The 16,082-nt window shown below is 38.7% G+C and overlaps 1 long non-coding RNA gene across 1 annotated transcript in view; it reads right to left on the reverse strand.

Annotated features, from left to right (window-relative positions):
* Nucleotides 1-531: 531 nt before the first annotated feature.
* The window catches only part of LOC139186950 (uncharacterized), a 29,980-nt gene continuing 14,429 nt past the window's right edge, over nucleotides 532-16,082 (reverse strand). Inside the window, exon 3 of the long non-coding RNA XR_011570638.1 lies at nucleotides 532-1,854. This is a non-coding gene — a long non-coding RNA (uncharacterized lncRNA). The remainder of the gene's footprint in view (nucleotides 1,855-16,082) is intronic.

Genomic DNA, 16,082 nt, shown 5'->3' on the forward strand with positions numbered 1-16,082 from the left:
TCCATTTACACTTGTAAAGTCTCATCTCTGTGACATCTGACAGTGGCTTTGGGTGTAGGCATACTCAAAAAGAGAAAACAGCACGCGGTGGTTAGGGAGGTGAACGTCTGTGGGGCAGACAGGTTGAGTAATCTAACAGAGCACGCCAAGTTCAGGACAGCCTCGAATACTAAAACTGAGAAGTCAAGGGTAGTGCTAGTGTGCTGGCAGGCAGCTAAACATTTTCACTACCCATAAATGGAGAAGCGAAGCGCTTTGCTGAATTGCCTTTAACTACAGAATACTGCCTTTTAAAACGATTTCTTCCAACTTACAAAGACTTTTATAAGACTATTTTTTTGAGAAGCGGGAGGCGTTTCCTTTAAGGTATGTTATTCAGGAACCACTGTCTGCATCCCTCACAGGGCATCGCTGTGGCACCTTGTAAGCATTCTCAGGAAGGGACCCATCTCATGTTTCTTTGCATTCCTCACGATGGTAGCACAGTGTGTTCCTAGCAGTTGAAGGTATGCATGTATATATATCATTTACTTGTCCACCCACTCATCCATTTATTCATTCATCTAATTTATTAGACAGATATTGAGCTTCTCTTTACACTGTGAGGATATAACCACAAAAAAGACACAGTCCTTGTTTTCAATGAATTCATAAAGTCTAGCTGGGAAAAGAAACTGGGGAAATAACTGTGAACACTGTTTGAGAGCACGGATAATAGGAGTTGGTACAGAGTACACTGGACCCCAAAGAAGGAGAAAATTGATCAACGGGGATTTTTTAACAGTTGTAAAGCGTATTGCATGTATATTTTCCATGCAAGGAAATGCATTTCCAGACAGGGGCTTAACTTATACAAAGATCTAGAGACACAAAATAGCACAGCAGCTAGTTCATCAGTATATTGATGGGGGAGAGGACCCTGACAAGGGATGAGACAGATATCAACAAGATGATTTTCAATGACAGGAGGCACTTCTCTCACAGAACACAAGTAAATGGCAAGCATATCCATGTAATACTTGCTGCTAAGTCACTTCAGTCGTGTCTGACTCTGTGCGACCCCATAGATGGCAGCCCACCAGGCTCCCCCGTCCCTGGGATTCTCCAGGCAAGAACACTGGAGTGGGTTGCCATTTTCTTCTCCAATGCATGAAAGTGAAAAGTGAAAGTGAAGTCGCTCAGTCATGTCCAACTCTTCGCCACTCCATGGACTGCAGCCTACCAGGCTCCTCCGTCCATGGGATTTTCCAGGCAAGAGTACTGGAGTGGTGTGCCATTGCCTTCTCCATGTAATACTTAGGAAATCTTGATTAGGTTGACCACTTTAAAGAAAAATATTAATGAAGTGTATTGAGGTGCTTTCAACAATAGAGCCCATACCAGAAAAAAAGTATACATGCTAACAGATTTTCACAACAGTGAATGTTGTAAGTGCTACCTCATGAAGCAGAAAGTGTTATAAAATCATATCCTTTTTGAAGAAACTGGTTCACTTTATTTTCATTTATCAGAATGATTTAGATCTAACAGAAAATTATAGCATCTATAACAGTGTCTTTGGGCACTCAATAAATAACTGTTGACGGAAGTCCCTCATAGGCTGCATTTGGCAAATAAAGAAATGCTTCGGATACTGCCCCTGGCTCTCCACTTGTTCCTGCTACTGTTTTTTGATAACTAGAGTCTTTTTCCCTTGTGGTCCCCAGAGTTACATTTACTCTGTTTCTCTTCAGTCCCTACTCATAACTAACCTTTCCTCTACCCTACACAGAGCTGGAGATGCTTGAAAATGTTGTCCCAAGGTATGTCTGAGCAGGTTTGAAGGAGGCAGTCATTGAGTCATGGGTCTTGTACCTGCAAACCAAAGGAGCAGAGTTGCAGTGACCATCATCAGTAGCAATTCAAAATACACAAATCAAAGAGGGGAAAGCAAGAGCTCAGGAGCTGCTGCAATAAAGAAGCAGAGACTTGCTTCCTCTGTGCTCTCTCTGCTCTCTACTATTTGGGTGCACAGGGTGAGTGGGTGGGGTGGTGATGACAGTGAAGGAAGTGCAGCAGTGAGAAGCAAGTAGGCAGAGAACAAGGCTGCGTCACAGAGGGAGCCTAAGGCAGTGATACAGAATCTCAGGGCCAGACCCCTGAAAGGCCCCTCTGCACTGACTCCTGCCGCTATTTAGCTCTCCTCTTCTCTGTCATTCTGCTTCCTCTGGTACCCTTTAGAACTCCTTTCCTGAGAAGCCCTTCACTCTGTTCTGCAATGATCTCATTACACTCTTTTCATCAAAATGAATCAAGTAGTCAAATTATGAGCTAGATGGGTTTTTAGAGACCAAACTCAAATCCCTCATCTCACATTTAAAGAAAGAGCAGGAAAAGACTAGTTTCTCATCCAAACCCATATCTCTAGTGCCCAGCAGAGATGAAATTCTGTCTCCTGACAACCTCCCCTTCCCCCCACCCCCCACCAAGTCGAAGGCCATTCTACTAGGTCAAGTTATCACTGTTCCTACATGACTGGTTAGTGGATGATTATGGCTTGAGGTAGGTAGCACACATCAAACCTAGACTCTGTCTTCTGTTTCATTGACACTTTCCAATAAATCACCAACTGATATTGAGTCCTTTTATCCAGTGCTCTGTTCTTTTGTTCCATTTTCATCCACTCAAACATATACTTTCAAGTTCCAACCTCAGCTGTCCCGCCCTTCCATGAACCCATCTATCTCAATTCCAGTACAGTACTCTTTCCTTCTGAACTCACGACACCTCTCATCTGAACTTTATTTCACCAGCATGTTTTTACTTTCTTAAGTTCTTGAATTGCTACTTGACTTACTTGTCTGTATCTTTTTTTCTTACCAATATGCCAGCAAATTTGGAAAACTCAGCAGTGGCCACAGCACTGAAAATAATCAGTTTTCATTCCAATCCCAAAGAAAGGCAATTCCAAAAAAATATTCACATGCTAGCAAAATGATGTTCAAAATCATCCAAGCCAGGCTTCAACAGTATGTAAACTGAGAATGTCCAGATGTTCAAGCTGGGTTTAGAAAAGGCAGAGGAACCAGAGATTAAATTACCAACACCCGTTGGATCATAGAAAAAAGCACAACAGAATTCCAGAAAAACATCTGCCTCTGCTTCATTGACTATACTAAATCCTTTGACTGTGTGGATCACAACAAACTGTAGAAAATTCTTCAAGAGATGGGAATACCAGACCACCTGACCTGCCTCCTGAAAAATCTGTATGCAGGTCAAGTAGCAACAGTTAGATCCGGACATGGCACAATGGACTGGTTCCAAATTGGGTAAGGAGTATGTCAAGGCTGTATATTGTCATCCTGCTTATTTAATTTATATGCAGAGTACATCATGCGAAATGCCAGGCTAGATGAAGCACAAGCTGAAATCAAGATTGGGAGAAATATCAGTAACCTCAGATATGCAGATGACACCACCCATATGGCTGAAAGTGAAGAAGAACCAAACAGCTTCTTGATGAAGGTAAAAGAGGAAGTGAAAAAGTCAGCTTAAAACTCAACATTCAAAAAATGAAGATCATGACATCCAGTCCCACCCTTCATGGCAAATAGATGGGAAAACAATGGAAACAGTGACAGACTTTATTTTCTTGAGCTCCAAAATCATTGCAGATAGTGAATGCAGCCATGAAATTAAAAGACACTTGCTCCTTGAAAGAAAAGCTATGACCAACCTAGACAGCATATTAAAAGGCAGAAACATTACTTTGCCAACAAAGGTCCATCTAGTCAAATCTATGGTTTTTCCAGTTGTCATGTATGGATGTGAGAGTTGGACCATAGAGGAAGCTGAGAGCTAAAGAATTGATGCTTTTGAACTGTGGTGTTGGAGAAGACTCTTGAGAGTCCCTTGGACTGCAAGGAGATCAAACCTGTCATTCCTAAAGGAAATCAATCCTGAATATTCATTGGAAGGACTGATGCTAAAGCTGAAACTCCAATACTTTGGCCACCTGATGCGAAGAACTGTCTCATTGGAAAAGACCTTGATATTGGGAAAGATTGAGGGCAGGAGGAGAAGGGGATGACAGAGAATGAGGTGGTTGGATGGCATAACCGCCTCAATGAACATGAGTTTGAGCAAGCTCCAGGAGTTGTGATGGACAGGAAAGCCAGGCATGCTGCAGTCCACGAGGTAACAAAGAGTTGAACACGACTGAGTGACTGAACTGACTGAGAAGACAGTCTTCTTGATGGAGAAACCACATTTGTTTCTGTGTTTACTCACCAACTAGTATTGTGCTGTGCACAGGACAGAAATGTAAGAAATATTTGCACAATGAATAGACCCTGGGAACAGAATTGATGCTTTCACGAAAGAAAGGCTATAATAGAAGATAAACATTTATTGGCATGAAGACCTTTGTTTGAATACTCTATCTTGCTATATAGTGCACTTACACATAGCATACAGAAAAGTGGGCCGGGGAAAGCATGAAGATTCTTTGGACCTAACTTGTGTTTAAGAATTAGATAAAGTGGGAGGAGAAAGAATTGTCATTCAGTTTGGGTTTCCTTGTTGGCGCGAGTGTAAAGAAGCTGCCTGCAATGCAGACGACTTGGGTTCAATCCCTGGGTTGGGAAGATCCCCTGGAGAGGGGAATGGCCACCTACTCCAGTATTCTTGCTGGAGAATTCCATGGACAGAGGCGCCTGGCAGGCTAGGGCCCATGGGGTCACAAAAAGTCGGACACAACTGAGCAACTAGCACTTTCACTTTACTCAAATCAGAAGAGTATGCCTATATATAAGGATTTCAGAAAGATGGTACTGATGATCCTACGTACAGGGAAGCAGAGAAGACACAGATGTAAAGAGACTTTCAGACTCAGTGGGAGAAGGAGAGAGTGGGATGATTTGAAAGAATAGCAATGAAACATATACATTACTCTATGTACATAAAATAGATAACCAGTGCAGTTCAATGCCTGAGGCAGGGCACCCAGTGCCAGTGCTGTGATCACCTGGAAGGATAGTGTGGGAGTGGGGTTCAGGATGGGGGGGACACGTGTTTGCCTATGGCTGATTCGTGCTGATGTATGGCAAAAACCATCACAATTTTATAAAGTAATTATCCTCTAACTAAAATAAATAAATTTAATAAAAACAAGAGTATGCCTAACTTGCTGATCATGAAAGTTCTATCCAGGTTTTAAATTCTATGTGCTATAACCCATGCGGATAGTTGGAATTTGGAACACATATTTGCAATATTCTACAAAATGTTTTCCTCGTTATACTGCAAATCTGGCAAATAACTTCACCCTTCAGTCCTTTCCTCCACGAACTTCTGCCTTATCCTGAGAAAATATGGAAGCACATGACTTCAACTCTGGGATTTTGGTTTGTTTGTACTCTTAATGCTGTTTCCTCATTAACAATATAATCCATGAAAAGCAGGGCCTAAAGCACAGTTAGTTCTATAGTTGAGTTACATCATAGGTAAAATAAATTCCACTAGTCAGATTAAGGACATATCTGACTTTGCAGTTCTATATATAGAAATTTACATATAAAGTCTTAGAATATCAAATTACAAATAAACCCTTAGAACAAAATCTGTTCATACATCAGGGGCTGTTTGCAGCCACATTTTATCTAGCAAGCTCAATGTTCTTGAACTTATTCAATTTTCTATTAATAAATTGAATATGGTAAACACATTAAACTATATCCAGTCTTTCCTTGACTGGACCCATAAGAAGGGACAGAGCTCAGCACATAATCAATCTGTATTCTTTGTAAAAATCTATTTATTTCCTTAGAAAGAAACCAGCTACCAGATAGCACTGAATACATGTTACTGCTCAGGACAAACCACTTATATATATATAAATTTTAAACCTTAAAGTATCCCCTATAATTTAAGCTTTAGTTTATGTTCAAAATTTATGTTCATTTCGAATTTAAGCAAAATTCTCTCACTTGGTTCAGTTCTATTTAAACTAAATTACCTCAACTGATAAAAAATAACAGCATTTTTAATAGCATTTTTAATATCTTGCTCTTACAAATAATTGCATTTTATGTAAAAAAGGGAAAAAAGCTAGTAATTATAATATTTATAATTATTAATATATATACTTATTATATTATATATAATATACTTCATATATTATATAAATAATATATAATATACATTATATAATATATAATTATTAATATTATATTATATAATAGTAATAATAGAATATACCCACATACTTCTCTATGTAGAAGTACAACAATAAATGTTTTACTTTAATTCAACAAACTATTACGCATCAGTTATATGTAGGAACTTGTACCACTCTAAAGGCAATCATTTGAGTGAAATAGACTTGCTCTGCTCTCAGTCAACTGTCACCATTCACTTGTTAGGATATCTCTAATGTCTTTATCCACATTACACAGACAGAATCTTAGAAAAAATTGAAGTCTTCAGTGCAAAATTTCTAAGAAGCATTATAGCAGCAGAACACCATTGGGATAAAAAAAAAAAGAGAGAGAGCTTGGTTTTGCAGTGAGACAGCTATGGACTTGAATGCTGACTCTGCCTTCCAATAGCTGTGTGATTTGGAGCAAGTTAATTAACCTCTCTAAGCAGCAGTGTCTCCATCTGTAGAATACTGCCTATCTTTGGGATCCATGTTCAGCCAGCTCAGAGAGGTGTTGCCACGCTGGTTAATAAAGAGTTGAAACACTTCCACATATTAATAAATAGCTGCTGCCTAAATTGCACCATGTGAAATGCCTCACACAGATATTCTTGGGATTTAGTGAGATAGCAATGCCTAGCATTTAGCAGGAATGTGTTTTCTGTATTATAGACTGTCCTATATGCTCAGTGTCATAGGACTGAATGTGTCCTCTTTGGCTTGGCAGGAAAATCTCTCACTTCAGAAAAAGATAGAGCTTTTGCCCCCAAATTATTTCTTCTTTTCTTTGATGGCTGGCAATTCTGATTACATGTCTTGAGTGTAAACATATTGATATTTGCTTGCACACTCAGTTATGGCTGACTCTGTGACCCCAAGGACTGTAGCCAGCCAGGCTCCTCTGTCCATGGAATTTTGCCTATCCAGGCAAGAATACTGGAGTTGGCTGCCATTTTCTTCTCTAGGGGATCTTCCCAACCCAGGGATCAAACCAGGGTCTCTTGAGTCACTTGCATTGGCAGCCAGATTCTTTATCACTGTGCCACCTGGGAAGCCCTATTAGCAATCTTAAAATGCAGGGGAAATGAAGGATTTCTAAACTAAATAAAAATGAATTAGTAGAATTATTTTGAATTTCAAAATTACTTGCTTTTTTATCTTCAAGGCAATTCATTAAATTAATGATGTGTATATTGTTTCTATGTTTGTATGGTTTGACATTGTGTAATCATAAACCCATACAAAATTAAGAAGAGAAAAAGGGTTTGCAATTTGATTTAACTATGAAGTATTAATCCAAATTGTGATTTCTATGTTTCAGGCAAAGAAAGATTCAGTTCTCAAAAAATATCATAATTTTTTTTTCTCCAACACTATTATTAAAGAAAATGGCTAATACAGAAAAACCAAAATCCAGGGATCATATAAATCTTTGACTTTGAAAGACCAAGTGAATAAAAAAGTAAATCAATGCACTGGAAAGAGGTTTGTTCCTTCCCCTGGTTTGCTGCTGGTCTCTTTTAGCGGGGAACAGTAATATGAGTATACATCCCTATGTATTTCTACCCACTGCTGACCTGTGTGCATGGTTTCGAAGCCTCTCAACTCCTTTCTATTCCTGCTGGCCTGATACGATGTAATTAGTGTAGAATATCAGTCAGGGCAGAGAACGGGTAGCTTGCCAACCAGATTTACTATTGAAACAGTGGGTGTTGCCACTTCTAGCCATTTCTGACAGTACCGTTAGGAATTAAATCATGGCATTAGCCGAGCACTATCTGGCTGTGGAAACCTCGTAGGTCATCAGTTTATGCCCCGACTCTCCAGACAAGTGGCAGGTGGAGCCACACAAGCCCCTACTGATGCCACGAACTGGAGGCTCTAGCCAGTAGATGAGGGTTGTACAGGGTTTTGTTTTTTTTAATTCATCAGGCCATATGCTGCCAGGCTCTCATGCAAATAGACAAAATTACAAATAATAAAAAAGAACCAACTGTTTTAGGGGTTGGCTGTTTTGCGTCACCATTGCTATCCATGTGAGAGGCTGGTTAATGAAAGAAGAGTCTTGGACTCCCAGTGACATCAACCTGAGGGGATGGATACTCTCAAATCCAAGCTTCATTCAAGCCGTGTTAAACCTCTGCCCTCGGGTAACTCAGTGCCAGTGTCTATTTGGCTGAAAGCAGGGGAGCCTGACTTTCCAGCTGGCCTAGAGTTTAGGCAAGCTTCTCGAATGCTCCCTGCAGCTGAGGCCCATTGTCCACAGATGTGAGGAGAGAGCAAAGGTTAAGTTTCACTGAGGTTGGGTTAAGTTGGGGCTCATGGGTTTATCAGATTCAGACATTTAGAATAAGCAGCTTTAGAAAGAAAAAAGATTAGTCAACACAATTTTCTTTTTTAAAATGACAAGAAAAGTATCATTTGTTGGCTGTATGGAAATCCCTAACTTTTTAATATCAAAGCCTGCAAGAAAAAAATCTCTCCAAGCAAATCTTAAATTCTTCCTCTGAAATACTTGCATTTAAAATTAAAATGTTTGTTAAACTTCTGTATAATTTCTGCTATTTCTATATTCATAATTATTACCAAGTTTCCAGTCGGTACAAACGGAGAATTTCACACCTTGGATAGCATTCACACATTTATTTCCCATTTTAAGGCAATAAACTCCCAACTAAAAAATGAAGTAGACTGATTCTGAATTCATAACTATATGTGTATATTTTAAATGATTCCATTTTAGAAACGTTGTGCTAACGTTCATTTGCACCTCTATTGGGTCACTTTGAAGCCATAATTTGCACCTTCTTATAGACTGTTCAAAACCAGTTGTACTCAATTAATATGCAAAGTGTTGCCTTCAAGAATTGTCAAAATAAAAGTATCATGGAAATACGTGCACACACACGTGTGATCCTGAAAGAAGTTTGTGATGAGTCTCTTGTTCAATTCTCTCTGCACAGCAAGGGTATTCTGAAGAGTGTTCTGTCCACGGCCACGGCACTGATAGCTTGCAGCAAGCAAAGACAAATCGTTTTCTTTCTGTTTTCCTGACCGTGTCACCACAACCTGCGTTCCCTAGTGTTTCACTAGGCTTGCCTTCACCGCCTGTCTAATTTGTAATCTAAAGTATTCTTGTGAAACATGCATGAGTCGAGTTGTACTGTTAGGAACAATACCTAGATCCAAGGGCAGGGCAGGGGCATCGTAAGAGAAGGTTGCGAAGGTCTGTCTCCAACAAACTGACGTTAATACACTCTACCAAAATGTGACAGCTTTTCAATGGAGAAAAATTGTTAGCTTATACAGTTAACATGGCTAGGAAAACTATTTTATGTTATATAGAAACAAGGACAATAAAAGATAATGCCCCCTTTAACTGTTCAAGAGAGAGTGATTAGAGTCCTATGACAGGGAATAACAGGCTCTACTGTCACTGATATTCACAACTCTGCACTCCAAATCAATTTGAATTCTTTCTTCTAATTTGAAAAGAACTAAAGAGTTAAAGGGAGTCAAGGTACAAGAGGTAATGTCTTACAAAGAAAGATCTACATTTCCAACCAATTTAAAGCTGAGAGAATAGCTCCCCAGTTGACATTAACTTGAATGTGTGTTGAAGCAAGGAGTAATTCAACGAGTTCATGACAGATAAATGTCAAGATCTTCAAACATTTCCATGTTATGGGAAACTACTGAAGTGAGGAAGAATGGGTAATGTTCTAATATCTTGGTAGGAAATTTCAAGATGTATTACTTTTCATAGCAAATTCTAAAATTTTAAGTTCACATTTAATGGTGATAAAATTTTCCTGTCACATGGAAATGCATGCCCCTAATGGACAAATTCATTTTTCAAAATAAAATAATTGCAAAATTTTATTTAGAATTACTATTCATTCAAGTATGACAACTAATCATAAATGTTAGGAACAAATGTAGCTAATCAAATTTACTTGCAAAAAAAAAACCAAGCACATAAAAAACTTACTGATAAAAATCCCACTCTAGATTAGCTAAAGTAATAAAGCCATATATAAATAAAATACAGATGGTTCTCATATATAGAAAACAAAATATTTAACTTTATCCCCTAGTGATTCTTTTACATGAATAGTAGATTCAACCACAACTGTATCCCACTGAACTCTGGTGTAATTATTTTAAGGAATAAGAAAGCTGTTGAGGGTTGCCCTGGTGGCTCAGTGGTGGGAAATCCACGTGACAATGCAGGAGACACAGGTTTTGGTCCCTGGTCTGGGAGGATCCTACGTGACTCAGAGCAGCTAAGCCGATGCACCCCAACTATTGAGTCTGTGTTCTAGAGCTTGGGAGCTGTAACGACTGAAGGCCGTGTGCCTTAAAGCCCATGCTCCACAGCAAGAGAAGCCACTTCAATGAGAAGCCCTCACATTGCAATGAGAGAGCACCCTCCACTTGCAGCAGATAGAGACAAGTCCGAGCAGCAATAAAGACCCAGCACAATCAATCAATAAAATTGTTTTTTTTTTTAAATAAGAAGGCTGTACTTTAGAAACAGCAGAATTCATGAACTCATTTATTTATTCATTCAACAAATACTTATTGGCCTCCCAATTATGTGCCATGCACTCCCTTTTCGAGGCACTGGACATCTATCTGTGATCAGAAAGTCTCTAGGCTCATAGACAGGCAAACCCTAAACAGGAAAGTAAGCAAATAAACAAGATAAATAGAGACTGTGGTAAGATCTATAAAGGAAATGAACAGGTATTATAATCAATAAAAGTTGAATGAGAAGAGTTATTTCAAATGGCTGAAGATGATTATTTTCCTGATGTGAAAAGTATAATATCATTTACTATGTCATACTCAAAGACATGCAGATCAAAGAGCAAATCTTTCAGAGCTAAAGAGGGCTTTAGAAATCATTTAACTTCATTTAATCTTTATTTCCTCATTTTATACAATAAAACTAAAACTCAGGTGGGTTAAATGACTTACTCTGTGTCCTGTCACTTCAGTTGAACAGTTAGCTTTCCCTGTTAAAGAGTACAGGGAAAAGCTCTGTTGGGATATATTAATTTACTAATTATTCTGTGTTGGTTAGACATACATCTAAATGGCATTGCTAAATTTGGTTATCAATCTAGTTACAATGGGAAGAGACTAAATAATCATCTTCATCTAACTAGATTGCTGCCTAACTCTTATGTGGTATGTAGACCTTAATATTTGATAAAGTTTTCACCTTTATTCATTCATAATGATTTTTCTTTCCAGAATGACCTAAGAAGATTGCATTCTTTGGATACTAGCTACATAGACACATAGACAACAAAAGCAATAAGATGCTTTCCTGAACTTCGTAAGAAAGAGTATCACAATATTAGAAATCTGTTGGAGTAGCTCAGATCTTAAAGTTTACTTAATAATAATGATAGGAGTAGTACTATTGCTAGTCGTAGTGGTAATGGAGGGATAATGACATCAAACACCAATAAAGCATTTTATTATGAGTTCTATAATCTAATTTGATCCTCAAATAATAATCTCATAAGTTGAATGGATATTACTATAATTATTTTAGAGGTGATAAACAGAGATTCAGAGAAGATAAGCGACTTGCCCAAGGTCAAATAGCCAGCAAGTATCAAAAAGAACTGAAACCTAAGTTTCTCTACCCAAACTTTGTGTGCTTTCACTAGAATACCTATCCCCTCACAAACAGGCATTACAGGATCATTGTGTACTTAACACAGAGATCCAAGTCAGAAAGAGAGACATGGTCTCAACAACAGCTCATCGTGTAAATGCACACACACACACACACACAGTGAAATGGATCAGCCTACTTGAAGAATGAGAGAAGCAATGGCCCTCAGCAGCCACAATTTTTTTTTTCCCTGAAATGTCCCATTAGTAAATTCTCAGGCATGAAGGTATTAATAGTTCCCAAGCTAGCTATCTGCTAGATTGTGCTCTTGCTTTCAAAGGACCATGTGAAAGAATACACCAAATAAATGAATGTGAGTAATTATAACAGACTGATTTGCTTCCACCATTAACCTCAATGCAGTATATGTAAACTATAATGGACACACAGAGGCAGCATGAGCTAGGGAAGCGCCCCAGGCATCAAAATGTTTTCATTAACTAGGAAATTTGTCCCACCAGGCTAAAGAAATCCACTCTAGAAAGATCGATTATTCCATCATCTTGTGGCAGTATTGCTGGTATGCGAGTTCAGCTCAGCACAACATCCCTCACTGCAGATGAGCTAGCTGTGGGGATTGCCAATTGCTCGCTCAGAGACTTGCATATAGAGCTCTAAAATGGCCCATTACATCAGGTGGTTCGGAGGCATTTCGTGATCCTGACTTCTAGAACAAGCATAGATAATTAATAAGGCTGACAGAGCCCATTATTTCTACACTCAAGTGCATCGCGTTAAATTAACAGACAGAGGCCACACGATGCATGGCATCTTCCCACTGATGATCATTTATGAGCTGCCACTTGTGCTGCCACATTTTTCTCTTTCACAGGCTGAACTCCAGTAGCCAGTCACTCTGTCAGCACCCTGTTCTTTTTTTGTTTTGATTTCCTTAACTGGGAAAGCTATTTTGAGTCATTCTCACTGGTGGGACTCTGAAGCAGTGGGAAAAAAAGTTTGAGATAAAATATTGGCATAAAGAGAGACAAAATATAGAACTGACACTGAGCCAAAGGCTGTCCAGTGTAGATAGGAGGGGAAAATATGATCTTAGTGTGTCTGTTAGAAAATAATTTTTGACTCTACCCTTAAATTTTCAGAAATGGTAATCATGTGGAGAAACCTGAATGAACTTTTTGAACAACCCGGTATTTGTTGATCCTAATGAATTTTCTCATAATATGCAGCTATCCATTGAGGAATTAAAGAAAATATTCTGACTTGCTCTGTACTTTCCAATTATATGATGTTTATTCTGTTTTATAAATTCTCATTGTCAGGCATAAAATAATCAGACTGAGAACTTCTACTTTTAGTAGTGATAGAAATAGTGCATTTTTATGTGTACTGTGGCTTTCATTATAGAACTAACTATTGAAAAGTGACTGCTAACATCAAGTAATTCATAAGCATTAAATCTGACCACAGAACAATGAAGCCTATTTGAGACAAACACACTGAAACACAGATACCCAAATGTTTGCTTCCATCACAGTTTCTTTGAAAGGAATTGTAAAGCCTTGCTGCTTCCCTGTGGAACTAATGAGAGATTTTCAATACATATGTGTAAAAGTGTTCTTACTTCATAGTTACATGGTCTTTCTTTTTTCCTTTCCCCCCTTCCTTTCATCCATTCTTCATTCCATCTTTCTTTCAACCTAAATGGCAACCCATTCCAGTGTTCTTGCCTGGAGAATCCCAGGGACAGCAGAGCCTGGTGGGCTGCCGTCTATGGGGTCGCACAGAGTCGGACACGACTGAAGCGACTTAGCAGCAGCAGCAGCAAGATCTTCATAAATAAAATATCAAATCTACCCTTAAATGCTGAAGATTTGCCACTAGTGGTTTAGTCATCTGTGTATACATAACTCATATAAATAATGCAACATCTTTACCTACGGAACTACAGTTATGAGAAGTATTATACTTTCAACAAATGCTCAGTATATACCTACGATTTCATTTCATGAGGTCACATTTCTATGGCTATGTAGGAAATGTTCACCCCAAAATGGGTCTAAATTATTTTTAAAAATTCACTTTGAAAATATCATTTCAAATGATTCAATCAGTTAATCTCAGTCTGCAACAAAAATTTCACAAATGAACCCCATCTCCAGCTAGAAAACTCTTCTTCCAAACCCCCGCATAGTTATTCTCACATGTCCAGCTTCCCATACTTTTTGATAAAGAAAAAAATCCTGGACTTATCCATCAAGTTGTCTTGAGACACTTTCTTCAGAGAAAAGAATAACTTCTCAGAGTTGTGCTGATGCACGGGAAATATCAGCATTAAAGATGTTCAGAGGGCGTTCTCTGAGCTTTGTAAGGTAAACTTTGTCCAGGACACTGCCCTGGGCTCTGCATCTCACTGATTAAGTCTGTCATTTACTGGAGGGCCGCAGGCTTCCCGCTGTCAGCTCAGGCTTATGTGCAGAGAAGTCATGTGTGCAAGCACACTGGATGCCACACTAACAGATGCCCATAAAATGTGAGATATGGATAGCTTTCTTTTTTCATTATTTTTCATCTTTTTTTTTCCTCCGGGATGGATGTCATTTTTAAAGTATCTCAGAAATGAAATCATTTTCAGAGGCTATCTTAAGGGCCTAATAAGCCAGTGGACATATTTTATGATTATCTCAGGGTTAATTGGTTTACACAGAATTGCCCCCTCCAAACTCTTTCCAACTTGAGAATGGAAGCATCCCTGTGTAGAGGATGGACCTCACAAGGGGACAGAAACCGCTTGACATGGTGTGATTCAAAAGGATGTATTTGAAAAGGTCACCAGTCCCTCAATAATACCCTCATTGACTTTTCCCATAATGGTATCTTTATTCCTTTGTGTGTTCAAGACTATGGCAGCTGAGAAGGAGGGGGACATAAACTATGATCAAGGCACCACAGATAGAACTGATTTTCTCAAAGTTTTGGTAGGACCTTGCTTGATTATAAAGATACAACGCTATGCAGATAAAGACGTAAGGAGCCTTTTTCTCCTACTGGCAGTCACCATTAATTTTGAAGCATTACTAATCCAGTTTACCTAACTCCTTTTTCCCCATACCTAAGGTCTAATCAATTATAGGTATTTTAGAAAAATTGATGTATATAAGACACTATACCTTGATTTATATCTACTTGTTGATTTTCACTAAAATTTTAAGATTCAAAAAATGTCAGCCCTAAAAATTAATTTAGAAATCACCTTTGAAAACACTAATAGTTACCTTGACATGCTCTGGATAAGAAAGTCCCACCCCGCATCCCTCTATTATCATTGACAACTGGTCCCTACTTCTAGAGTCCCAAATCTAAATCATTCTGCCTCCTCTCAGCCTTGAGTCTCATCTTACCAAATTTTATCAATCACTACTACCCCTACTCTGGATCATCAACCAATTACTGGGTCACTTCCCATCTTTTCTTAAAATATTTCCAACTAGCTTACTTCTTGAGTCACATTTTAGATTTATGTCTAATCCTCTCTGCTATGACTGAATGTTTGTGTTCCCCAGCCCCCACCAAAAGTCATATGTTGAAACCTAATCACCAATGTCCTGGTATTAGAGGGTGGGGCCTTTGGGAGGTGGTTGAGTCATGAGAGCAGAGCCCTCCTGTATGGGATTAGTGCCCTAATCAAAAAGACCCCAAAAGTCCCACTGCCCATTATCCCATGTGAGGATACAGTGAACCAGGAAGCAGGCCCACAGCAAACACAGCAAATCTCCTAGGCACCTTGATCTTGAACTTCTCAGCCTTCAGAACTGTGTTAAAGAAATTTCTGTTGTTGATAAGCCACCTAGTCTCTGATATTCTCTTATAGCAGCCCAAAATGAATAAGAAAGCACTATAACCTGCCTAAATGTGTCTTCCTTCCTTTTTTAATAAAACTTGATGACTTTTGTTTATAAGCTTTTCTATAAAGCATTCCATAATCCTTCTGGATTTTCCAACTTCAATTCACTTGGGTATTTTGTTAAAAATACAGAAGGAGAGTATGCATTTCTAACAAGCTTCTAGGTGCAACCCTCAGGTACACTTGGAGTAACAAGGTTCTAGCTGGCAGAGCTATCTACTTCCTCTAAATGCATAGAGGGCAGGGCGGACATCATGCATAATTTATTCATCTTTATGTCTCCAGTGAATCACAGAGTACTTGACACATCACAACACTCAATAAATATTTGTTGAGTAAATGAT

Source organism: Bos indicus, chromosome 2, assembly GCF_029378745.1.
Source record: "Bos indicus isolate NIAB-ARS_2022 breed Sahiwal x Tharparkar chromosome 2, NIAB-ARS_B.indTharparkar_mat_pri_1.0, whole genome shotgun sequence".
Classification (NCBI taxonomy): domain Eukaryota; kingdom Metazoa; phylum Chordata; class Mammalia; order Artiodactyla; family Bovidae; genus Bos; species Bos indicus.